Here is a 14,081-nt window from a genome sequence, read left to right as displayed (position 1 = left end):
TTTTTTATATAATTCTGACCTACCTTGTCTACCTTTCAGTTCACAGATGATCCACACATGACGATGGAAGCTTATAACAAGGTGATAAGCACATAGTTGAAACTGTTCCAATAAGCTCCCACAGAGGAGAGAAATTCCATCTTATCAAATCAGTCATCCACCCACAGATGTGCAGTGATGATACTTGAATAATAACTTTAAACAAAAAGAACAATCTCATTCATGAGATGAGCTGGCCGTTTTTGTTCCCTTCCTGCTAAGTGATCTGCCATTGTGCAACGGCAGCGCGATCAAAATATGACATTATTTAGAAGTGAAGCCAATAACCCGTTAAGATATATGAAATACATTTGTGAAATGTTTGAGAAATTGTTGCCAGGGGGTTTGTGGCTTAATGCAGTCTCTGATGCCAACGCTGAAGATTCACACAGAGGAGTTAAATAATGAAAATTGAAGAAGAAAAATCACAATGAAATAATTTGCAAATTTATGCTTAATGTATGGCTCTGTGATTGTGTCCATTTGAGTATATATTTATCTACAGAGAGCCTACAGAGAGGAGTTTCCAATCAAGGCAAACGTGCTCCCGCGCGCGTTCCCAAAATGCCAACCACTTGATGTGCGTTGGTCAAAAGCTGATTTGGTCAGAACAGGGTCGAGAGCAAGAACAGGAAAAAAACATCAAAGATCAAAAACACAGCATGAAAAGTACAGACAGTGGCTTCAGTGGACACTTTTCATTGTTTTCCACACTTGGTTTCTCTTCAGCTCTTTTTATGTTATAACTTTGATTCTCCACCGCTGGCTGGTGGACTGACAGCACAAGCAAGAGTAGCCCACAGAGCAGTTGTACCACTTATTTTTGACACTGCCCCCATCTGACAAGAGATGCTCTCTGCAGCTAGAAGTTGTGTCTGTAGCTGCCCACAGACTGCCAACATTCTGCCAATGCATTACCACCGCTGAATCATAATTTTCCCATTAGATGGCACACACACACACACACACACAGATTTTCACATGCCATCTCCCAAGCTTTGAATTTATGTGATAAAAAAAACATTGTCCTTCATGCTCTGCAGCTGATGTCTGATATTTCATCCTCGTTATATTAAAAATTGAAACAAGTTTATGTCTCCAACAAATATAAATTAGCCATTTTCTCTGACACACACTCTGATCTAATGGGGAAATATTAAGAAAAGAGGAGAGAGATGGAGATGGAAGGAGAAAGTGAGGTGGTTATGTTATATTATATTTCCACATGTGAATTTAATATGTTTAAAGAAAACATTACGTTATCGGTTCCAAGTGGGTGCTGTTATATTTGGTTTAAAAAGGCTCATCGGAATATGTGGGAATCCAGCAGTTACTTTACCTCTCTTTACTACTGAGGAGACAAACATAACCTATTTTTCTTAATATAATATAAAGGTGCAGTCTGTCTAATTTTAACTACGCCGAATGAACGGGTAACCTCAGTATTCCTCCTGCCACCAGTTATTCTTTCCTGTAACTTTGTCGATCAACTTCTTGTAAAGCTGTTTCATCTCAGGCATTTGCTACGTTTAATTTCTGTGTCTCATTCCATCGGCGGCTCTTATGTCACTGCTCTCGTGCATCCTCGGAGTCAATCGATTACCTCCACGGGTGAGGTTGCTACTCTCATCTGACTGCATTGGGTATCCATCCTTGGTTTTCTGACCCGGGCCAACCCCTTTCCTCACCCTGTGGCTCCTTCCGAACTTTGATGCCAGGTTCCGTATCTATGTCACCAGTCTGACACTGTCTGTCCTGCATCAATAAACATTTGGGGAGGGCAGATTTTTCTAGGCTGAATAATTTATAGTGCATGATTAGAAACTCTATCCTGAGTGGAGGATCTGGTTGCTTGTATGTTTGTCTAGGATCTTTACAATAAAACATGACCCAGTCTGATTAGAAAATCCAGTGCCACACAGTTGGTCACTGTGTATGTGTGTGTATGAGAACCAGAGAGGAGATAGAGAAATGAAATGGATATAGGGTTTAGCTTTGTTATCCATTGGATTGGGATGTCCAGATTTAGTAAGGAAAAACTCTTAATAAGGCTCTGTAATTTTCTTTATACGTTTCCTTTGTGTTCTTGCAGAAAGAAACGCAAAGAGAGGAAACTGGCAACGTAGCAATGTTGCTGAGACATCCCACCCTTAATTAAAGGTAAAGGAAATTGCCAAACTGTATGGAGGAGATGTTCTGTGTGATTTAATGAATCACTGGCAGTCATATTGATTATTTCTTTAAAAGTAGCAACATTATAACTTCATAAAGCTATTTATCATTGTGTGACAAGTAAGTAGCACAGTTAGTAATATTTTTTTAGATCGCAGAAAGGTTACTGCTGAATATGTATTTCTCATATATTTTATACTCTCATGTAGTTCAGCTGACTTTTTGTTTAGTTTATGTCAAGCAGTTGATTTCAGCAGCTTACTAGAGGTTTATGTAGCAGTAGCACACTTACTGACCGGGGTGCCACCAGTGAAAAGTAAAAGAAATCACACTGACAGGGAAAATGAAAACTTTAAGCCATTATCTTTATTTGAAATGTGCATCTGAACTAACAATTTGTGGTTATTTTTATGAGTCAGGCACAGTCTGAAGCCTCAATCTTTTACCATCAATATCTAAAAGGGTAAGAAAACTAACTTTAAAAGTGATGCCTTTTTTTTTTTTCATTTCAGCACCCCATCTGTTTTACAAATTGCAGAGGAATATTCTGCATGTTCAAAATCGCAAACCTTTCAGCTTCTTGCAGTTAACAGGGGCAGATGCAAGGGATGCGTCTGGCAGGCACTTTTGTCCTTCGCTGCAGCCTGTTTCTCTTTGTGTTTCATAGGGACAACAGAGAGCGCATCATGAACTTCTCATCATACAGTAGCTAGGAGTGTGTGTTTGGGGTGGGTAAGGGGGTGTTATGTTCATTAGCACAGTCAAAATGCCTAGAGGCATAAGTAGAAGAGAAGTGAGTGAAGGAGAGTGGGGAGGGAAGGGGTGGCTTGTATGGAAATTGACCAGTGTGCTGTAACTGTTCATCTGGTGTAGGCCTTTGAAGTGAGCTGTTCAACACTGCAGCAGGCCTTGTTCTTGATAATTGCCTAAATGATCTCCATGGAGCGTGGGGTTGTGTTACAACTGAACTAATCCAGGGGCAACCCGCTGATTTGGCAGAGAGCTCTTCGCTATGTCAGTCAGTCCCCCTCACCCCCCCACCCCCACCCCCCTCGCCCAAACAACAGCCTATCTTCCATTCTGTTTCGTCTGTTTATTAGGCTAACACAGCAGGGGGTGTGATGCTCATGTTGTGGATTCTGGAGTGATGGGAGGTGGTATGGGACCCGGGGGTGGGGGGAGTCCTGTTTGTTGTAGGGTTGATGGCCTCTGCTCCCCAAGCTTAGCCACACGCTTAACCCGCACTCCTTGACATCATACCCTTCGCTCACCCCATTGATATGTAAATTAGCAGCAGCTTTGTTTGCAAATGAGGGAGGAATAATTAGTCAGGAGCACTTAGTAACAACAACAATAATACACACGTCTGATCTAGGCTGAGCTGCTCTCTCTTTGTCATTTGAGCTGCTCCTGGCAATCTTTCAATTCCCCCCCACCCCCCCCACCCCCAATTGCCAAACCAGAGACACTGGTGGGTGGTTGGGCATACGCTACAGTGTTTGGCCTTTTGGAGCTTCACCAGGGTTTAGGAAGCCAGTGGAGCATGGAGGCCAAGCAGAGCCCTAGGCCAAGAGAACCAAGTGCAGAGCACAGCCTGGGTTGGAGACCTTTCTGGTATGCAGGGAGGTCAGAGCAGAGAGCAAAACAGACAGGAAGTAATGTGCATACCCTGAGACCTGAGCTTTACAGGTCCTGAAGGAAGGAAGAGCACCGTCACTCATGCCCATGAAAAGGACCATGCTTCGATGGGGAAAATGGAAGTTCAGTTAAATTTTTAAACTGCATTAATCCCAGAAAGAATCAGATCAACAGAGCGGACCATTGACTAAAAACAAAATGGCTGACAGAAAAGCCAATAGGAAGCATCTGTTTTGGAAATATGACTCTGCACACTGACTGGGAAAAATAGATTATTATGTTCAATTTACATATATTTTTGGTGGTTCAAAGAAGTGGGTGTCATGTTAGTACTTCGGTGCCAGGGGTAATGAAGAGCCCCCCCTACTCCCACTGTCCTGGGACAGGCCCAGTGGCAGAGTATCAGGTAGACTGAGGTCCCATATAAAAGCGGCCCCTATGAATTATAAATCATAGGCCACTGGAGCCACAGCCTGTGGGAAACATAAGGGGGTAAGAGTGACTATATTCCTGGAACAAAGCACAACAATGGGAGGGGGTAAGGTGGAAAGGTGGTGGGATAGCATCATACAGTAAAAGTTAAAGGACAGACAACTTGATGGTGTATCCCAAATAAAAGCTCTGTAATCATATTAACAGTGTTTGTCCAGTGCTCCACTTTATGCTTATGTTGATGTGGAAGGATTTCTGAACCAGATGGACTTTTCTGGTCCTCCCGATTGGTCATTGGGTTGCAGGCCTGGTTCAGTCAGAGGTGATTGAATAGAAATATTGTTGTTTTTTTTCCTGGGGTGGGGTGGTTGGAGGGGGGGGGCATACTGATGAAAGGTTGATTGATATGGTGTCAGGCGCTCTGTGATGGATTAAATTGTGTGTGCAGACATTGTGGCCCTGGCCAGTCATGGCTGTTGCTGCCTTTTCCGCCAGCCAGTGCTGCGGCAGCTTTAAGAAAATTTGATTTTCGCAGCTCAGAAACACACGGCAGACCCTTTCTCTCCGCTGCCTGACTTCCATTTAGTTTGAGAGTGCACAAGTGATTCTTTATTGGATGAAATCTGCGCCGGATTGGATAAAGTGTTAGAGCGCTGAGCCATCTATCACTATCACCGCCCCAGCTCCAGTTTCATTTTAAAAGAAAAGAACGAAAGCAGAAAAAACAGAAAGAAGAAGAAGAAAAACAGACAGCCATAGGATGTTGGAGATTTGAAAATTAACTGTGGCAAGGGAAAAAAAGATCTATCCTCCAACCACTAAGCCTGTTTCCTCTGTTGGAGGATACCAAGCTTTTCTCTGTAGAGATGCCTCCATGACTCACTAGCCTCTCAAGCTCTCCTGTCTCATAATTGCTGACCAGCTCAAGCTCACACCTGTTCAAACCCTGCTTTACAGATCGAATCATTCAACCCAACTTCATCTCATAGCAATTATCTTATCTTTACTATTGTACTAATAATTCTGTTGGTGTCAGACACTGAATTATCAAAAATGCTTTTTGTATTGACCATTATTAGTTTATAACTACTGAACATTACAGCTGCACTTACAGTAGCAACAAAAAAAGGTCCTTCATGTTGCATTGATAACATTTTGAGATAAAGTCTTTTGCAATCTTTGATTTTTCCTTATTGTATCATAACTAGTCCCCACAGCTCGCCTAAAAATACTGGTGACATTTTGGATGCGTTTATTTACACGCTACATTGTATAAATGTTGTTTTCTTGCACCTTGCAGACTTTGATCTCATGCAAAGCTTTTCTTTTTATCAAACCGAAAGCCTTACATTTATATAAAGACCATATTTACTAAAAGCACAGGTTTGGTATTAATTTTTAAATTAAATTTACCCTCGCAGAGGTGTGACAGACCAAACACCAGCCTTACAAATTTTCTGACACCCCATGGAGCCCACATGAAGAAGAGTTAGTGTAACTCATCAGTCCCGGGTCTGTCCTAGGTCATGCCAGTTAGTGAGACGTGTGTATTTGCTCACATCTGACCATCTCACCTCCATTCATTTTTAAAGACTATTTCTTATATATCCCCCTGTCTGTCCATTAGTGCTTTGCTGTATAAAGCACCTGGCCATGAATTTACCTCAAGGCGATGCTCAATGAGAGCTTCTCAAAGACTGAAGAGTAGAAAAAAAAAGAGTGAGGGAAAAAGGCGGCAAAATTGTGAAATCCTATGTATTTCATTTCGTCTTACATAATTCATTTTGAAATGCATCTTGGATGATGTAAATCTGTTCAGAGGCACCCTCTATTCCGAGCCTTTACCCTTAAATGTCTCTGTGGTTGGAGTGTCCTGAGGCAGTTTGGACCCACCAGCCTTCCCCACCCCCACCTTAATAAATCATTATGGAGCAGAGCCGCACTTATCAAGCTGGTCAGAGACCTCTAATGAGCACAGGGACCACGACTCTGCACAGCCCCAGAAATATTTTATTAAGAGCACATTTAGACACACACTACTCAGGATGTATGACCACACTGGTAAGCTCCCCTTATTGCATCTGCATCATAAATAGCAGGCTTGGGAGTACAGACTATGTGAGATGCACACATTGTTTTAGCTGCTCGCTGTGATGCGGCTAACTCTCACTTCTTGTATGACTTGTCCACAGCCGACACTGAGTGCCCTCTACGGAGTGCTCGGATTATTTCCTGGATCCCAATGACTCCTGTGGGGCCTTATGACCTTTGATCTTTACGCTCCGCTTATGATGACCCATCAGAGAACCGAACATACTCACGAGTCAGACATAAGTCGTCTCCTTGAATAATGGTTTTCGGGCCTCTGCTTGTTTTATGTGCAAAATTTTTAACAAAGGCAGAACTATAAAAACACTCTCTAGGCTTCTTTCAGTCAGTCCTCAATCAAGGCAATTCATGTTAGAGTATGAACAAATAACTTTTATGTCAGTCAAACAGACATGTATACCAGGCTGAATTAATTAGTGAAGTCAGATGCTGTGCTGTTAAATTGAAATGAACCACAGCTCTCGTTGCTTTGTTTTTAACACCACCTACCAATTTTTTTCCTCATGTCAAACAAAACACTTCGCAGAAATGCAGCTTTTTTATGCGAGGGAAATCGCTGCCTTTGAAAAAGACCATGAGCTTCTGCTCATGTATTTTCTACAAATGAATTAATGCAATTTAAACTAGCTGGTAAGGCATTTTGTGGAAAAATGAGAAAAAAGAGAAAAAGATCATATCAGAGGTTAAGGCTAGTCTCTTTGATACAGTCAGACTATCATTAAAGAAATGCTCAGGCTCTGAGCCATGAATCCACCATTCAGAAACACCTGACCCAGGATAATGGCAAGTACATTGTTAATGCATCATTTTTTTAATAAGTTCCAAAATTGCTTAGACCACTGAACAAAGTCAAAATGAGCAAGGACTCACTGACAGTAATAATAAAAGGTAAGAAAGCCTTTCTGTTACATTCCTTTTAAGTTTTCAACATCCAAGACTGAAAAAAACTAGTAAGAGAAAAAAAATCATTACCCGGTTGTTTCATCTGACTCTTTTCTTCCCCAGCACAGAAACACTGGGCTGATTAAAGATGACTAAAACCTAAAACCGACCAAGCTACGTCCTTCTTCTCTTCCCCCCTCTCTGCAACTTTTATTTTTAATGGAAAATCGGCCCTGAGCTCGTTTACTCAGGAACAGAGGGATATAAATGTTTTAAAATTTAACCAAAAAAGAAAAAGAAAGGCAGGAAAATGGAATGGAAGGAGGAAAGGATAGGTAATATGAGAAAGATTTTAATCTTAATAATTCATAAAGCAGTCTTTCAATCCCCCTTTTCTCTCTGCTGACTGGTGTTTGATGAAGATACAAGCTTTCTCTCTGCTGGGCTCCTGCAAAGTAAATGTTGTGTGGTGTAGATAGACCTCCGATAAGGCCAATATATGAGACACTTACCGAGGGGGAGTGGGAAAATGGCGTTACCCAGACAGGACATGAGGGAAAAGCACAGAGCAGGACGGGATCAGAAACAAGGTTAGAATGGCAGAAAAGGCCCTAAGGGAAACCAAGCAAGACAACAACTCTTGAATGCATGCTGACTTTGGCACCTATGGGTCACAGGGTTATTAAAAGAGTGGGACATGGATACTTAAGGCTCCACAGACCCATGTTTGTTTATATAAGAATCATTTTTTAAATCCACCGACAAAAAAAGGGATTTGTTTATGAGACCTGGCATCTTTTTTTAAAGCATCTGTTTATTGTAATTAGCAAGAATGTGACGTTCATTAATTTGTAAAACGAAAAACTTTCATGTCACAATATGTCCTTGAAACAGCTCTGATGTCCACAGAAAAGCTATGATTATTTTTTTGTTCATTTCCTGCATGTTTTGTGCATGTTTAGTCCAGAATTCACAAAGAAATTTTCAGTGGTAGGCAAGTATGAAAAAATTGCTAGGCTGCGAGTGTGTAGAAAAAGAGAACGGCAAAGACGAGGAGGAAGGAAGAGGGCTTTGCTGCTCTGAGGTACAACGCTCTGATCTCCTTTTAAGTTGTGGCCCAGCATGCTCAGCAACATAGTCAGTCAAACCTGCAGCCCCCCAGGGTTCAAGCTCTGCTCAAAGGGTTCTCCTCTCTGAGGCTCCTCTGTGTAACCACCAGGCCATGGCTCCTTTCCACCTCAGTGATCACACACACTCCCCGGCCAAAACTCGTATGTTGACACTGTGTTTGAGGAAGCATTCTGTGATAATGTCCCAGTATTGATCAGCTATCTGTGATGATAGCTGTTGGGAAAGTGACCTGAATTTAATCTAGAATGATTGCTAATGCTGGATACTGGATAGGTGGGCCCGCCTGTAGGCCGCCATACTCTGGGTGAGGGTGATGGGGCTAGGGTTCACCAAAGGTGAGGGGCCCATCCTTTCCCTCTGCGGTCATGAGAGTCAAGTTCAGCCAGAGGGTCTATGGGGGACCGGAGGTCTGGACGCCATGTCCATCTGGATAAATCTGCATACAAAGGCCAGCTGACTGAGACAGCCCCTCCTGGTTGGTGACAGAAGAAGATGGCTGAAGGAGACGGTTGATTTGGGAAATGTGATTTTTCTAAGTAATAGAGAACCGAAGTGCTAGCCTTTATATTTGGTAATGCAATGCAAATTGATTTTCAACATCACCATCACTGCTCATATCTCACTGGTTCAAGTTTATTTGACTTACATTATCTATGTAATGGAAGGACGCGGCCTGTATATAATTTATTTTAAAAATGACACTAAAATAAAAAATGTTAAAAAATACTTTAAACATTTAACTTTGAATCATAAGAAGACAGCTTAAAAAAGTGAGGGGCAATTTCATTAAAAAAAACACATTTTAACATCCACGTGTCAATTTTAAACTTCCTTCCTCTATGGTGGATCTAGATGTCATATATTTGTGTATGTATATATACATAAGCCATTCATGAGATTAGTGTGAACCTTGTCCTCCCTAAAGGTGCAAAGGCCAGGCACACTGCCGCTGCTCATATGCATCTCTTTTATTGTCTATTGTGTGTAATCACAGTCTCCTCGCTCCTCAGTGCCAGACTTTTGACCCCTTTTATTTTGTTGTCCATTTTCAGCTGCTCCGCAACATAACAGGCATTAGACTGCTGAACAGATGTGCAGGGATGGGGGGCAGTCAGTGAATGCTAATGAAGGTTCCTGAATCACCAAATTCTAAGAATGGATGGCAAAATGAGGAAAAGTAGTAAAATGCACATTAAGTCCAATTTTAGTGAAATGATGGCTTCAACTTTAAAAAAAAAAAAAAAAGGCTTTAATTATAGCTGTAACCCAGATTTTACCGTGTGAGTCGCGGGCCACGTGTGCGTTTGTGTTTGTCTGTGTCATCGCGTGCACGTGTCTGTGTACGTCACTTACATGCAAGCGTGTGCATCAGCATCCTGGCTGTCCGTGCATGTGTGTATGTGTGTTCCCCAGGCTAGACAAAGCATGCTACTCCTTGGCAGTTCCCCCCTGTCACCGCAGAGGCCTCAGTGTGTGTGAGTGCAAGTGTGTGATCAATCTCACGTGGACCAGTCGTGGTGTCAGGGCAGCAGTGGATCTGACTCTCATTCACCCCTCTATCTCTCTCTCTCTCTGTCTCCCTCTCCCTCTCATCTCTCCCCCTGTCCCATTTCTCTTCCTCTTTCTCTCTTGCTCCTATCCATCCTTTTCTTTGACTGTGGGACAGTAGGAATGCTGGGTCAGAAGCAAGCCTATAGAGCACCCATCTATCCAAGAGGATAATTAATGCATGCCAAGTTGGACGACTGATCCCGCCAGCAGACTACTCCAAACAGGTACCTATGCCTTCCTCCTCTGTGGAGCTGCCCTGCTCTGTCTCACTTTGTCACCTGATCTTTGCTGACTGACTGATTTGCTGACTAGCACTCACTCGTGCTTCCTCTTTTTCACACTGTCTCTCTCCCGCCCTCTCTCTCTCTCCTCACTCTTTCACTCCCTCTCTCTCTCACACACACAAACACACACCGCTCGCACATACTGTACGCAAGGCAATACTCGAGTGCATGCAGTCACATTACTGAGTAACTTTTAATAGTGTTTGCTCGAATTAGAATGGCTCGGTTTTTGCTCCACAATGTGTGGGTTTGCAGGTTTACAGGTGTAGAGTTAGAGAGACACATTTTCTGCTCTGAGGTGGCAAATGTCATGTTTTTGAAGTTGAAGTGGGTTGTCTTTACTGCTCTGGGCTGTACTAGGTGCTTCTACACCTCTGATCGCCTCTGATCGACTTTCACAAAGGTTACAGCTTCTCTCTTTACTGTGATTTTGTGTATTTGATGTGTTACTCCTTGCTGAGTTAAAAAAAAAAAGCACAATATGTGGCAAACTGTGATAATTCTCAAGCATATAAGTCTGTTTGATTGCTTTGCAACATTGTTCCTTCTTTACACCCAAATGTGGGGCTCCTAAAAATTATTATAAGAATAATAACCAATAAAAAGAATGAAAGATGATATTAATTTAAATGGTATTGAAGGTAGTAATGGTTGTTAAACTTGAAGTTGCAGTATGAGTGGTACATTTGTTAGTTTTCCAAATGATGGTTTATTCTCTTTCTATTTACTACCAAACTAAACAATATGCATTAAATTCACATGACCTGGTAAAAGGATAATTAAAAACTTTAGCCACTGTTTTGAGTTTCCCCTCGTCCCATTAGTCAGATTGACAGGTTAGATCAACTTTCAAAGTCCTGTAGGCATGTAGGCAAACAGCTACTTCACAGATGTGAGGAAAGAGGAAAAGGTGTTTCCTGTAAATGTCACTCTCATTTTTAGATGAAGAGAGATTTTTCTAAAGGGTCAGCACAAGAATTTGTGGTAGGCACTGCTCTGGGACTTTTCAGAGGGGGTTAATTTGGAGAGTATGTGCCAAGGCTTTCAGCAGTCTTTTTTTTTTGTTGCCAAAAACAAAAAAACAACAACAACAAGAAACCCCAAAAACCTGCCATCAAAAGCTGTTTGGTGTTGTATTGTAATATGTCTTAAATATGTTAGCATTCCATTTATTAGATGACACTAGGTAACCCATTTAGAAGTTGTTTTAAACTTAATTTACACGTACATCCACCAGTCCAAAAGGTTAATGGCTGACAAATTAACCCCTGCAGCATTATCTTACAAATGGCCTGCAGCATATGATAACCTATAATCAATATCACCAATTATATGTCAGGCAGAGGCTATTGGCTGTGACCTGTCTCTCATGGAGAGACTTTCTGAGGAAACAGGATCTCCTCCACTATGTAGATGCAGGATATCTCACATGCTGATGTCATTAGAGACACCTGGGACCACCTATCATCCACTGGCTGCATCTATTCATCTGATTTTGTTGCTTCATAACCTTCCACTCTGCTTTTTTTCTCTTCTCCTCCACTTCATCTTTGTATCCTCTGCATCTTCTTACTCTTGTCCTCTTCCTTCCTTTCATTCTGCCTCTCCATCTCTCGTTTTAAATAAATGTGGTCATTTTCAAAACATAGTCTAAAATGTTTAGTCACACATTTCCTTGTGACTTCCACTTGGCAAAAAACACATAAGAAAATCTTTTCTGACCAGATAACATCGTTTAATTTCTCATAATACCTAAAACATTTTTGCTGCTCAAATTAAATTGCTGCTTATATAATCCTTGAGCTGAATGTGCCTTTATTAATAAAGCATTTTCACCCAAAGAATAAATAACCAATTTTATTTAAATTGACTGGAAATCAGAAAAACTTAATTTTTCCTCACTCCAGCTTTTTTTTTTTTCCCCAAAGGATTTGACTCTGGAGAAACCACAAACCTGGCCTCACACATACAAATCACTACTTGAATCTGAACACCTGAGCTTCTCCTTACAGTTAAAATAAAATGATTTTGTTTGTTCTTAAGTTGAGATAAAAAAAAGTGTTAATGACAGTTTTTTTTAATTTAACAGGCCATTCAACAACTCCAAACGTGAAATTAAAATTACGTAATTAGTAATAAATAAAGAAATAAGCACGATTAAAAAACATGCCAGGTAATGCTTTTAGATAACTGTCGGCCTTTGGCTAAACATGGGCACCTGAAGGTTTAATAAAGTCAAGCTGCTTCCAAATTAGAAGTATTACAACCACTGTAATGATACAGCTTGCACTATTATTATTTTTATTATTATTATTTGCTATTTTGTCCCAAATCACACGATACAGCTTAAAAAAAAGTGTGTGGCTTAAGCTTTTTTGTTTAGTTTTACATGACGAGGAAAAAAAATCTAATTGGGTGGCCTCGTCACAAACTTTAAAAATTAAAGGTTACTGATTCTCAGTTTCCGTCGTGGTCTAAACGATTTAAATGGAAAATAATATATTTATGAAGTAGGCGACCCACCTTAAATTCGATATTTCTCAAGTCTTACATTTCGTGGAGATCCATTTAAAATGTATCGTCTACAACTCTTTATGCATTTGAATAATAATAAAAAATAATAATAATACAAATAATAATGATAAACAAAAAAGACATGTTGTTTATTTATTTGGCGCTGGAAGATTCGGGCAGACAGGCAGGCATGTAGACAGCAGGCGCTTCTGTCTGCGTCCGCGCTGCTCCCGTAATGGTCACTGGCTTCAGAGACCTTGAACTTCACCGGAGCTGCTTGGGGGTTCAAATGCGGGGGGGCAGCTGAGAGCCATATGCCTTCAAGTGACTGCTGTTACACCCAGCGCAGGGGTGAGTAATGCTCACCGACTCTTACAGGGAGGACAAATACCCACTGGTTCTCTGACGCCTGAATATTTCTCTAAAATATATATAATCCTTCATATTTGCGTGTCTGCGTTTGTTCAGTTTTTTACACAAATCTCGCGATTATGAATTTCCCGTGCTCCACACTGGCCTGCGTGTCACTGCTCTGCGGGCTTACAGCATTAATTTTGATCAAGAAATGAAACCTGAAATTGATTAAAATTTTATATTCAGGAAGGTATATATTTCTTAAATTTCCGCGATAAAGGCCTCATGAATGTTGAACCTTTGAATAGCAGCATGCAGATGGGCCTATAAAATATTCAGCCAAGAGAAAGGTAAGTGATGTGTAGAGTTCAAAACAAAAAAAGGGAGGGGGTCAACTTGGGGTGGGTTTAGCCCCCTCACACTGCAGCTCTTTCTGCTGTCCAGAGCTGCTTTAAATTTCGGCCCATCTTTGGATACAGAGGGTGGGGTTGTGGCTTACTGGAAACCAACATAAATAGAAGGCAAGCAAATAATTGTGAGGCCTACTCGACTCTAAATGTCTTGGTGATGGTCCTGCTACATTAATCATCCTCTTTTGTTTTTTCTTTGTTTCTTTCTTTTTTCTTTTTCTTTCTTTTTTTAACCACAAAACGGGCTATTTTGTTTCATAAATGTTAATTGATTAATGATCAAACATTCTCGCCAGTAGATCCGTTTACATCCTGCATTGATGTTTCAGGTTTCTATTTTTATTGCACATCAGTTTGGGCTATGTAAGACTACAGGCCCTATCCTCTACACGATATGTCAGTTCTTGCAGTATATGATGTCATGTTTGAAATCCCTTTGGTCTTTGAATGACTGAAAGTAACTCTTAATAACGGAGGCTAAATAAACACTATTATTTCGCTGTTGTGGGGAAAAAGATGGGGCTGACACCGAGGTTGAAGATAAATAAATGATGTTTAGATTTGA

General features: G+C 41.0%; 1 protein-coding gene across 5 annotated transcripts in view; it reads left to right on the top strand.

The window, feature by feature from the left end:
• zfhx3b (zinc finger homeobox 3b) overlaps positions 1-14,081 on the top strand; it is a 287,490-nt gene that overhangs the window by 44,978 nt on the left and 228,431 nt on the right. For 3 of the 5 annotated variants that reach the window (XM_085162836.1, XM_085162826.1, XM_085162766.1), the window contains exon 2: positions 10,073-10,178. The exons of 1 other annotated variant lie outside the window; for it this stretch is intronic. The gene's annotated coding sequence lies outside the window, so the exon portion shown is untranslated. Of the gene's footprint in view, positions 1-10,069; positions 10,179-14,081 lie in introns of all 5 variants that reach the window. One more of the 5 variants, XM_085162786.1, reaches the window with a different exon arrangement.

Source organism: Neolamprologus multifasciatus, chromosome 1 (assembly GCF_963576455.1).
Source record: "Neolamprologus multifasciatus chromosome 1, fNeoMul1.2, whole genome shotgun sequence".
Taxonomy (NCBI): domain Eukaryota; kingdom Metazoa; phylum Chordata; class Actinopteri; order Cichliformes; family Cichlidae; genus Neolamprologus; species Neolamprologus multifasciatus.
This window is presented reverse-complemented; position numbering and strand designations above follow the sequence as displayed.